General features: G+C 41.9%; 1 long non-coding RNA gene across 1 annotated transcript in view; it reads left to right on the top strand.

Moving 5' to 3' along the window:
• LOC138249143 (uncharacterized) overlaps window positions 1–13,397 on the top strand; it is a 129,483-nt gene that overhangs the window by 89,349 nt on the left and 26,737 nt on the right. The window lies entirely within an intron of this gene.

The raw sequence follows: 13,397 nt of genomic DNA, 5'->3' as shown, positions 1-13,397 counted from the left end.
ACATCAAGGGACATCTTGGCAGCAGCAATTAGGTCTTCTTCCATCTGTTCATCAGGTAAGTCTGGGAACCTATGATCTTAAATTCTACATCTGATCATTAATCTTTTCACTAATTCAATTGTTTCATTTTTCGTAAGTATATCACATTTTTAAATATTTATTTCATGGAGGTATATATTATCCTGTATGTCATGCTAATGTAACTGCATGTATGATCATAATGACTTACATAGGTTGGAGGTATCCCTGGAACATACACCTTATCTCTATATGTGCTGGATCTTTCTATACTATGGAAACATCAACTACAAGGGCCCAGGTTCAGTAGCTGACCTAATGGGGTATTGTCACAAAAAGTAATATATATGGCTAGAACTGGTGAGTTCACATTGTTGATGTACAATAGTTTCCTCCATCGATTAACCCTTTATAGCATAAATTGACTTATGGTCACATGATACTAGCTTCATTCTTTATTTGCAGAACAATGTTTATTAAGATAATTTGGTGGCCATTTAACACAAAAGGAGATTCAATGTACTTCATCTGTTGAAATCTCCTTCATTCAGGTACTGAGCTGGAGGACGATGGTAATCTATAAGCCGAGGACAGTGGGCAATTCCAGCATAGAATCCAATCCTCCTACAATCTACAAGTGGTCATCACTGCTCACCAGGAAAAGGAGAAGGAGGAAGATCAGGAGCTGGTCGAGGAGGAGACAGACCTAGCAAAGAAGAGGACATTTTGAATGTAAACAGAATATCTTCAAGAAGGCCACTTTATGGTCAGGTAGTAATGTTCCTCCTAAATTCTTTGTGAGGGTTGCCAGCCCCCAGCTATAAGCTAAGTACCCATGAATGCTACTTCCGCCTATGCAACAGTCATCTCCACACTGTCCTCAAATCACTTGTCTCTCTGTGCAATCTCCTACACCAATCTACCATGGCAGTGCATTTCCTGTCTTCTCTCAATCATCTGAGGGAGAGTTACATACCTGGTTCAGAGTAGGAAATCTCCTATTCACAAATCCACCCCCCCCCAACAACATCAGATGCCACCTCTCTCTGAAGCTGGTTAACCTGCTGTCCATCTCAGATGGCCATGCATGTGGGTGAGGCTTTGGTATAAGCTAACCCTTTTCACTGAAAGCATCAACTTTACCAGCAACAGACTAATATTCAACAGGATATTCATGCTATGGGGATTCTATATATAGTTAGGTGAAGATGCCAGTTAGATGATGTTTTAAATGTACAAAAGCACTGAAACGCACCAGTTATAGTTTGTCCAAGTAGCTATAACTCGTGCCCTAAGGTAGTTGCGCCCCCGCCATGCACAGTTTTTGCATCAATAGTTTCATTGCAAATGTTGCAGTGATTTTATCAATGATGTCATCGAAGATGTCATAAGTGATGTAATACTTACTTATGCCTAATACTCAACTGGGTGTGTAGGCCATCAACTAAAACTCTCCAGCCACCTCTGTCTTGGGCTTTTCTTTCAATCTGACTCCAGGTGTAAACCATCGCCTTGCGGTCAACTTTGAGGCCTCAGCGGCAGGTGTTTCTTGGCCTTCTTTTACTTCTCCCTTAAGGGTTCCAGGTCAGGGCTTGCCTGGTGGTGTTTAATGCAGGCTTGCGTAAGGTGTGACCTATCCAGATCCAGTGTATTTTCATTATTTCTTCACGGGCAGAGAGTTGGGAAGTCTGCTGCCAGAGTAAATCATTGCTGATGGTGTTTGGCCAGTGAATTGGATGGATTTTCTTCAGACAGGTGTTGATGAAGGTCTGGAATTTGTTGATGATGGTCACTGTTGTCCTCCAAGTTTCTGCTTCGTACAAAAGGATGGTTTTAGGTTGGTGTTAAAAAGGCTGACCTTTGTTTGCCGCATTAGGTCTTCGAGCTCTAGATCTTCTTTAGCTGAATGGAGGCAGCCCTTGCTTGGCAGATTCTTGTCTTGATGTTGGTGTCTGTGCCACTCTGCTTGTCTTTGACACTGCCCTGGTAGGTAAAGGCCTTTACGTTTTTACGTACATCACCTGTAAGAGTGACTGCAGCTGTGCAGGCTGTGCTAGCCTTCAGGATATTGGATTTTCTCCTGTTGATATTGAGGCCAAGTTGTGCTGAGATGGCTGCCACATTGTTGGCCTTCTCTTGCATCTGCTGATGGTATGGGAGGGAAAGGCCAGGTTGTCTGCAAAGTCAAGGTCATCGTGCAGCATCCAAGATGTCCACTGGATTCCATTTCTTCTCCGTGCTGCAGATGTCTTCATGATCCAGTCTATAGCCAACAGGAAGCCAAATGTGAGAGCAGACAACCCTGGCGGACTCCAGTCCTCACTTGAAAGGCTTCTGTGAGTTGCCCTCCATAGACTATCTTAAAGGTTGTTCCCTTGTAAGAGTTTCTGATAATTCTTGCAAGTTTATCTGGAACACCGTAGTGGTGGAGGAGTTTCCAAAGAGTCTCTCTGTCCACATGTTGAAGCCTTAACATAGTCAAAGAAGTTGGCATAGAAGGGAGAGTTCCATTCCATGGACTGCTCAATGATGGTGCGCAGTATTGCAATCTGATCTGTGCAGGATCTGCCTTTGTGGATACAGCTTGCTGTTCTAGCAACTGAGCATCGACTTGTTCCCTCATTCTGTTCAGAGTGAATCTGTTGAACACTTTCCCTAGGGTTGATAGAAGACTTATTCCTCTGTAGTTTGCGCAGCTACCCAGGACACTTTTCTTTGGGGATCTTGATGAGAGATAAGATATCCCTTCTTCCAGTCTGATGGCACCTTTTCCTTTTGCCAGATCCTTCCTGGATAGGGTATAGCATGTCTACTAAATGTTTAAAAGTCTGCCTTCAGTGCCGCAAAAGGAATGGTGATTGATGCATTTTAATTTCTCAGATGTTTGATGCCTTTCTGTATTTCTTCCTTCGTTCTTCTGCTGTAGTCTATTGGCAAGTGCTTGACAACTGGCTTATATCTGGTAAAGACTGCAGTACAGGCTGATTCAGCAGTTCTTCGAGTGCCCCACCTATCTTAATTGTTGGCCTTTGTGACCCTATATTATCTTCTCAGCTTTGTCTTTAACAGGACTTTCTGTCTTCCTGTATCTCACTTACATGACGAGAGCCTGAGCTAGTTACCTTAAGACATGAGTTACAGTTACTTGAGATAACTATACCTGGTGAATTTCAGTGGTTTTGTATGCTTAAAATGACATGTTTTAACTGGCATCTTCACCTAACAATAACATCACATTAACCATTGTCTTTTTTCCATTGAATTTCTAGGTTTTTCATAATATATAGTAATATTTAATTACCATATGTAAAGCCAACCTTCCTTCTCATGTGAACTTGTGCGGTGAGGGGTTGGTGGCAGGGTCTGACCTTCGGTCCATGCCCTGCATCCAAACCCCAAGGGCAGCCAATCTCCTGCAGTGCACAGGCTTTGGTGGGCAGCCCCTAAGCAGGTAGCCAGCGCCTGTGCATGGGAGGGGGTTGGCCGCAAGGCCTGGCCTCTGAGCAGCCAACCATACCCCACACTGCATCTGCAACATCAAAATACAAAAAGTGAGCCTATTGGCTTTATCAAGGGGTGAGCATATTCATTAATAAATATATAGCAGGTCTATTTTTCTCCAAAAAACCCCCATAATTTTAATCAAATGTATATTTCAAAATGATTACTAAAAAAGTTGAATAAAGCTCTATTAAAAAAGTGTCTGTGACTTGTTCTTTTTACATAGTTTTTATTATTACATTTAGTGGGTGAAAAAAAATGAAAATACATAATCAGAGACATGTTTTTTTAAACAAACTTGACTCTGAGTCTTTTCTTTTTTTTAAACATTTCTCAGCCAAAAAATGCAATCATAGGACAACCACAAGAGTGCCTTGCATTTGTATACATCTTCAGACCACATAAAATACAGCCATAGAATCAGCCCATAGGGGGCACTGCACTCCCCACTTTAGAGTAAAAGCTCCAGCCTGGGAAGTTCTTTTATGGGGCCGCCCAGAACCTGGAATTCTTTTTTTTTATGTGAGTGGTGCCTGCAGGAGCTGGCATCATCATGTTTTTTTTTTAAGTGGAGTGCCCCCGTGCCCACCCGGGGCACCCCACAGCTGGCCCCTGATGTGGCATGTGTGAGAGGTTAAGGGGCCCTGCAGCCCTGCTGGCTCCCCTGTTTGCACCCATCACAGGCACAGCGGAAGCTGGTGTAGGAAAGTCCCATCTTGCCTGGCATGTTACCCCCATTTTTACATGTATGTCAGTTTGTTTTTGCCTGTCTCACTGGGATCCTGCTAGCCAGGACCCCAGTGCTCATAGTTTGTGGCCTGAATGTGTATACCTGTGTAGTGACTAACTGTGTCACTGAGGCTCTGCTAACCAGAACCTCAGTGCTTATGCTCTCTCTGCCTTTAAATTTGTCACTATAGGCTAGTGACCACTTTTACCAATTTCATTTGGCACACTGGAACACCCTTATAATTCCCTAGTATATGGTACCTAGGTACCCAGGAGATCCCTATGGGTGGCAGCATTTATTTTGCCACCCATAGGGAGCTCAGACAAACCTTTACACAGGACTGCCATTGCAGCCTGAGTGAAATAACGCACATGTTATTTCACAGCCATTTTCACTACACTTAACTAACTTATAAGCCTAACCTTCACTTGCCGGACGTTAGGTGCAAAGTTACTAAGTGTGAGGGCACCCTTGCACTAGCAAAGGTGCCCTCACATAGTTCAGGGCCACTTCCCCGGACTTTGTGACTGCGGGGACCCCATTACACGCGTGCACTACATATAGGTCAATACCTATATGTAGCTTCACAACTGTGACTCCGAATATATGGCCATGTAACATGTCTAAGATCATGGAATTGTCACCCCATTCCAATTCTAGTACTGGGGTGCCAATTTCATGCATCCCCGGGGCTCCTCTATGGACCCGGGTTCTGCCAAACCAGCTCTCTGGGGTTTTCTCTGTAGCTAACGCTGCTGCCACCCCACAGACAGGGTTCTGCCCTCCTGGATCCTGGGCAGCCCAGTCCCAGGAAGGCAGAACAAAGAATTTCCTCTGAGAGAGGGTGTTACACCCTCTCCCTTTTCTAATAGGTGTTAAATGCTGGGGAGGGGTAGTCTCTCCCAGCCTCTGGAAACGCTTTGAAGGGCACAGATGGTGCCTTCCTTGCATAAGCCAGTCTACACCAGTTTAGGGAACCCCCAGTCCCTGCTCTGGCACGAAACTGGACAAAGGAAAGGGGAGTGACCACTTCCCTGTCCATCACCACCCCAGGGGTGGTGCCCAGAGCTCTCCAGTGTGTCCCAGACCTCTGCCATCTTGGATCCAGAGGTGTGAGGGCACTCTGGAGGCCTCTGAGTGGCCAGTGCCAGCAGGTGACGTCAGAGACCCCTCCTGATAGGTGCTTACCTGACTAGGTGGCCAATCCTTCTCTGAGGGCTATTTAGCGTCTCTCCAGTGGGCTTTTCCTCAGATAATGACTTGCGAGAATTCACTAGAGTTCCTCTGCACCTCTCTCTTCGGCTTCTGCCAAGGATCGACCGCTGACTTCTCCAGGGCACCTGCAAAACTGCAACAAAGTAGCAAGAAGACTACCAGCGACATAGTAGCGCCTAATCCTGCCTGCTTTCTCAACTGTTTCTTGGTGGTGCAGGCTTTGGGGGCTGCCTGCCTTCATCCTGCACTGGAAGCCACAAAAAAATCTCCTGTGGGTCGACGGAATCTTCCCCCTGCTTCAGCAGGCACCAAACCTCTGTGTCACTGGTACGCTGGGACCCCTCTCATCCTGACAAGTGTGGCCCCTGGAACACAGGTGGTGGACCCAAGTGACCCAGACTGTCCAGTGGTCCAACTGTCCAAATTTGGAGGAGGTAAGTCCTTGCCTCCCCTCTCCAGACAATAATCCTGTGCACCGCGTGAACTTCAGCTACAAGGGCTTCTGTGCACATTTCCAAGAAATCCTGCATGTACAATGAAGCCTAGGTCCCCAGAACTCTGTCCTGCGATGCTCGACTCCCTGAGTTGAACTTTGGTGTAATAGGATACTCTTTTGCAGTGTTGAGATGACTGCCATGTTCAGACTTCTTGAACCTGTGTTCAAGGACTTCTGCAGGTGCTGCCTTCTTGTGCGTGGGCTCTCTACATTGCTGGGGGGCCCCCTCTGTCTCCTCTCCCAAGTGGCGACATCCTGGTCCTTCCTGGGCCCGGGTTGCACCCTTTATCTTCAACCACGACTCTTGCAGCTAGCAAGGTATGTTTGCGGTCTTTTGCCAAAGAAACAACTCTGCATCCTCCAGCACTCCATGGGACATCTTCTGCACGAAGGGGAAGTTCCAAGCAAGTCTTGTTGTTGCAGAATCTTCACCTTCTTCCATCCAGAGGCAGCCATTTTTCACCTTCATCCGGGGTTTAGTGGGCTCCTGCCCCCCCTGGACACCCTTAGTGTTTCCTTACACTCCCAGTGACCCTCTACACACTACACTAGCCGAGGGGTCCATTCGTGGTTCGCATTCCACTTTCTTAGTATATGGTTTATAGTATATGGTAATAGACCTATTGCATCCTATTGTATTCTACAATGTTTGTACTACTTTCTGACTGTTTTACTTTCCTGATTTTGGTTTGTGTGTATATTTTGTGTATTTTACTTACCTCCTAAGGGAGTATATCCTCTGAGATATTTTTGGCACATTGTCACTAAATAAAGTACCTTTATTTTTAGTAACACTGAGTATTGTGATTCTTATGATATAGTGCTATATGATATAAGTGGTATAGTAGGAGCTTTGTATGTTTCCTAGTTCACCCTAAGCTGGTCTGCTATAGCTACCTCTATCAGCCAAAGCTGCTAGAACACTACTAATCTACTAATAATGGATAAGTGGATCTGGCACAAGGTGTAACTACCATTTATACCCACTATAAGCCAGGCCAGCCTCCTACAGCTGGAATTGCTCCCGCCCTGAGGGAAGCAATTCACTCTTTCTTCCCTGCCAGAGACTGCAGGCAGGAAAAAGAAAAGCTTTGAGCTCCCACCCGGCAGTAGCAGCTTTATGCTCCCACCAGGTGGAAGGACATTAGACTTTCCAGACTGAGCTCTTTGGCAAGGAAATTGATGGTGTCCCGGGGTTGGCTCCTCAGGACACCATCCCTAAGCGGAGATGGAGTGCCCACGGGGCACCCACTCTTGAATAACATGCAATACAGCTCACCACTCTACTGTACGGGGCACCACTCCAATTTATAAGAGTTTACTCGACTGTATGTTAAGCAACTCTACTATAATCCACTCTACACCACTCTATGATACGCTAATATACTATATTATTCTTTACTCCACACTAATTTATGTAACTCTACTGCACTAAATGAGACTTCACCTTGCTCTACGACACTGACCAGTCATCCTCTCTATGCAGCACCACTGTAAAACATGCTATCGTACTCTATACAGCACCAATCCATAACACTCTACTGCACTCTTTCCCACTCTACCCCACTACAATCTGACACACTGCACTTAATTCCACTATACAATACACCTCTCTACGACACTGGACTGTATGACGCTCACCTTCATTTTACTGTATGACGCTCCAGTGAACGATTCATTTATAAATAACACTCAATACTACAACTTAAAACACATTTTCATTAAAGACATAGGGGTTTATTACAACTTTGAAGGAGGTGTTAATCCGTCCCAAAAGTGACGGTAAATTGACGGATATACCACCAGCCGTATTATGAGTCCATTATATCCTATGGAACTCGTAATACGGCTGGTGGTATATCCGTCACTTTACCGTCACTTTTGGGACGGATTAACACCTCCTCCAAAGTTGTAATAACCCCCATAAACACCATTGAAATTCCATGAAAAAACAAAGGTTAAATATACATTATTGTTAGAAAAACCTTTTGTTTCTTCCATACAAACCATACTTAAAGTAGACAAATCTTAGACATTCTAAAGTTATAGTTATAATTTTAATTTACAATTTACACACCTCCTTCACATTACCATAAATTACCCACATGTCTACACAGTGCTACTTACAACTTACATTTTAAGTCCCACAGCTTCATACACATGGTTCTCTTCTCACTTGTCATACTACATAAACTATAAGTCATGACTCTACCATGCACTTTGTTCTGAAAACCCATCCAAGCTGAGATGTCTTAAGTAGTAGTATGAAAGCTAACTTTTTCAGATGGTATAAGTAAGGTCGTATGCAAAGGTAAAATCAGTCCATTGAGAAAGCATGAGTTCTAATTTATATAGTGTGACGAGTGAGGTGACAATACTGTGTATGAATCTGCATGACTTATAGTAATTTCAAGGTGATATGTTAATTTAAAATGTGAGTCACAAGTAACATTGTGTATGTGGGTGACTTATAGTAATGTGCAGGTGGAGTGTAAATTGTAATGTAAAGTTATAACTTTAACTTTAGAATTTGTAATGTTTGTGTAGTTTCAGCATTGTTTGTATGAAAAGTGTAAACTAAGTTTTCCTAACTATAACTTATCTTTAATCTTTGTTTTTTTCATTAAATATATATATATTAAATATACATACACATAAAGTCAACAAATATAAACAATTGAATAAGAAAAAAGAATCTATTAATTAAAGTAGACGATCAATAAACTATTACACATTAAAAAATACAAAAAATGAATTTACAAAAAATATTATAAATATTAAAATAAATAAAAAATAAAAATAAATAATAGAAAATATAAAAAATAAAATAATTGTTGCTACAAAATCAATTTAAAAAATATTGTGAAAACTATTGGAGTCTAAGAATATTTAAAAAACTCATCCTACTCTAGTTTATTCAACAGTAGGTTAAGCGGTGGACTACAGAGGGGCTAGATTTACTATTCATACTCCAGTCCCCGCAATAATAAGGAAGGTGTTGGGCTTCAGAGGAGTTATAGTTACCTTTTCCACTCCAGTCTAAGCAACAGTAAGGAAAGCATCAGAAGGATGAAGTTTACTATTTCCACTCTATTCTACACAACAGTAGGGAAAGTGTTGGACTTTGAAGGGGATAAGTTTCCTATTCCCACTCCAAACAACGCAACAGTAAAGAAAGCTTTGGATTTCAGAGGGGGAAAATTTACTATTCCCACTTCAATCTGTGCAACAGTAGGGAAAGATCTAGACTTCAGGGGTGGGGGGGAATTTACTATCCCCACGCCAAACAACACAACAGTAGGGGAAGTGTTGAACTTTGGAGGGGTTATATTTACTATTCTCTCTCCAAGCAGGGCAACAGTTGAGAAAGCATTGCTTTTCGGAAGGGGAAAATTTACTATTCCCAAACCAGTCATTGCAACAATAGGGAAAGTGCTGGACATTGGAGAGGTAAAATTTACTATTCCCACTCCAGTCTGTGCAACAATAGGGAAAGCGCAGGATTTCAGAGGAGTGAAATTTACTATTCTGACTCCAAAGAGGGCCAAAGTAGATAAAACATTGGATCTGAGAAGGGTGTAATTTACTATTCCCATTCCACACAGCGCAGCAGTGTGGAAAGTGTTTGACTTTGGAGGGGTAAAATTTATTTTTCCACTCCAGTCTGTGCAAACGTAGGGAACGTGTTGAACTGCAAAGAGGTGAATTTTACTATTCTTACTGCAGTCTAAGCAAAAGTAGGGAAAATACTTCACTTCAAAAACATTCCATATATGAGTTATCCCATGATTGTAGAAATAATATTGAACTCTTAATAAAAAGAATATTAGTTAACATAGAAAATACATATTTGTATTAAAAACTAAAAACAATTAATCAATTCACATAATTGCTATTCAATAAAAATAATCAATTAATTGAATTACAATTATTTATTATCAATTAGTTAACTTCCCACCCTGTTATCCTACAAACTTAGCAGCGGGCAACTAAAATATGAGTAAAATAATGTATTCCATAAATTAAATACATTACAATTAATTAAATAATTCAAAAATAATAATTAATTGTTAACTAATTTTTTACATCCCACTTATACCCCTACAAACCTAATAGATCACAAATAACAAATAATGAAAATAAATCAGTATTATATAAATTACATAATAAATATCAATTATATAATTAAATAAAATGTATTCAATTCTTATTAATTAATTATTACCTAATAAACTTCCCACCTTATTCCACTACAAACCCAATAACCTGCTGTAACACAATAAATTACTGTTAAAAATTAATAACAAATTATAAATCACTTAAAATTAAAAGCTTTTTTAAAAATAATTGGACCTAATATATAAATAATAATAACAGAAAATGTAATATTTCAACTAGAAGACATTAATATAATAAAAAATGATATTTTAACCACTATATTAGTGAAAACGATATTAAAACCATCAGTAGTATTTACTACAATATTACTTAACTTAAAAACAACATTGTTGTCAGTAATATTTGTGCATCACAATATTTGTGTGCCATGTTATTTAATTTCGGATATTTCTGTCCACTGATGTTTTCAAATCAAATTTTTTCCCAGACACTCTAGTTTTTCCAATTCCTCTTGAAACATATTGCAATCTGGGGGAATACACACTTTTTAACAGACCAATAAAATGTTTGTTCCTTGCTTCTCCAATGATATTATTGAACATGCCAGCAACTACTTGTACGTCGTCTCCAGTATTGACATATTATTTTCCAGTGGAGTACTGATATTAGTAGTAATTGATCCCCTGACAGGGGACCAGATTGTGATGGAATAGCAATCTTAAAAATACATGTAAATCCATCTATAGAGTTGTACTCCCACAACCAAGTTTCTTGAAAATCAAAATTGAATAATCTTTCAAAACTGATATCAAAATCAATTATGAAGGAAGAGCATTAAGCCCATGTATGTGCCAAATTAGGATCTTTTAGGAAGCGAGGTGGCCATTTTCCTACTAAGAATTATACCTCCATTTTCCCATCTCTGCAAATTAAAAAAATAGATTTAAATCTATGCAGTGCAGTGCAGGTACTTGATAGTTGTCATAATTGTTTTCACCATCAAATCATTATGAACTGATACAAATATTATTCTATGTATTACATCACCAGCTTCACACCACTCATTCTTCCTTTTCTGGGTCTTCCATAGTTGGATAATTCCCAAATGAGGGAATTCAGCTTTGTAGCAGACAATGCCTGTGGTTTTGAATGAAGGCAGTGTTGGACGTGTTCACTTCTTATTTGTTTTTAATTCAGAATGATCTGGACAATCACAGAGTCTGCTATTTTGGCCATAACCACTGCAGTGAACATTTTTGATTCAACCTAAGCAAAAGATACTTCATACCCTTTCACCGTACCAAACCCCACAATACACAGATCAGATTAACTGATTTATTGCAAGGATGGAATCATCTTAAATGTGGCTAGGAGTCTGAAACTTTTTAAGGGGTGTGACTTTGACTTCCCTTTTTAAGTCTCAACTACACATAGCATGCGCTGTGCTTGCGAGAGCTATTGTTTACAATAAAGGGCTTGAAGCCCGCCTTTGCATCCCATTCGTTGACTCCATTATCCCTCTTCTTTGCTAGCTCCTGATTGACCAGTGCACATTATACATCACTACTTGTTTCAGATCTGCTGCATGGACGAAGTACAGCTTGATTTCTGTTGATTAATGTCCCTCCGCTGCTAATGCTGGCATTGAGCTACTATTTCTATACCTCCCGTGTTTATCCTTCATCTTCTGCATGTTACTGACCCCCACCCCCGCACCCATCACTGCTTGTACCAGCAGTTAAGCTGATTTTTTTTAAGCACTCCACGAGTGCGTGTGCTTCTCTTTCATCTTTAGTGCATGTTGCTATTTCACCAGTGATTTTTTTTAATACATTTGTTTTGCTTTGGCAACATCAAACACACAGCTGGGAAAGGCAGCTAGCACTGTGAAGTTCAGCATTATTTCCTTGTGCAAACCTGCCGTCTTCATAATCATTGAAACAGCATAAAAAGCATGTCACAAGCTGTACAAACGCCACAACTTTCCGAAGTGAAAGTGAACTACATAAAATACAGTTAACAAGCTATCCGGGCGCGGCACACGCGTTCACAGTTCCTTATCATAGTAATACTTAGGGGGTCATTCTAACCCTGGCGGTCGGCGACCGCCAGGGCTAAAATGACGGAAGCACCGCCAACAGGCTGGCGGTGCTTCCTTGGCCATTCTGACCGCGGCGGTAAAGCCACGGTCAGAAAAGGGCAACCAGCGGTTTCCCGCCGGTTTACCACTGGCCCAGGGAATCCTCCATGGCGGCGCTGCTTGCAGCGCCGCCATGGGGATTCCGACCCCCTTACCGCCATCCTGTTCCTTGCGGTTTTCACTGCCAGGAACAGGATGGCGGTAACAGGTGTCGTGGGGCCCTAACAGGGCCCCACTAAGATTTTCAGTGTCTGCTAAGCAGACACTGAAAATCGCGACGGGTGCCACTGCACCCGTCGCATCCCTTCGACTCCGCCGGCTCCATTCGGAGCCGGCATCCTCGTAGAAGGGGGTCTTCCGCTGGGCTGGCGGGCGGCCTTCTGGCGGTTGCCCGCCGGCCCAGCGGGAAAGCCAGAATGTCCGCCGCGGTCTTTTGACCGCGGTGCGGTCATTCGGCAGTTCCCGCTTGGCGGGCGCCGACCGCCGCCCGCCAATTTAGGAATGACCCCCTTAATCTAAACAAAACACTGAACCAGCATAGCTGGCATGTCACCGGATGCACGAAGCTTGAAATTCATACATTTAGCGGCTTCTACATATTTGTGTTAATCTAAGATCTTTTTCTGGGCTAAACCTCGCCACCGACTAAACACTACTTTGGTTGACCACTGTGCTTACTCTCCTGATTTTGAGAAACTCCTGTTTATTATTTAGCAGCTTGGTGAGATTTCCTTCAGTGCATGCTGGCAGGCCGCATAGGACTTGGTCAATTACTATTGTACACTACTAGATCTGTCAATGCGGAGAAAATAATTTCAATCATAAGAAAAAAGGGGAAACATTCTGCATGTGATTCGATTACAAGGCATGGGGGCTCCTAATATGCTAACTTCCTTTGCTTTTAATTCAATAGCAGCCAAGATACAACTACAACACCCAGCATTACTAGCTGGAAAACTACAAAATATGTCGTAAAGGAAACCAACCAATCAGCACACAATATGAGTATAAACGTTTTGACTGAGCGCAACAAGTCTTCTTTTCTTGCTGCTCGGAGTCAAGATAAGCACCACTATTCTTCCTATACAATATTAGGTTTATTTACAGTGTTTAATGTTTTTATAGTTACATTATTACAGTTGCGCATGGATATTCAAGTATTTTAGTAGGTGTTCGTT

The sequence above is a fragment of the Pleurodeles waltl genome, chromosome 8 (genome assembly GCF_031143425.1).
Source record: "Pleurodeles waltl isolate 20211129_DDA chromosome 8, aPleWal1.hap1.20221129, whole genome shotgun sequence".
In the NCBI taxonomy this organism is placed as follows: domain Eukaryota; kingdom Metazoa; phylum Chordata; class Amphibia; order Caudata; family Salamandridae; genus Pleurodeles; species Pleurodeles waltl.
Note: the sequence above shows the minus strand (reverse complement) of the source record. Positions and strands in the feature narration are given on the sequence as shown.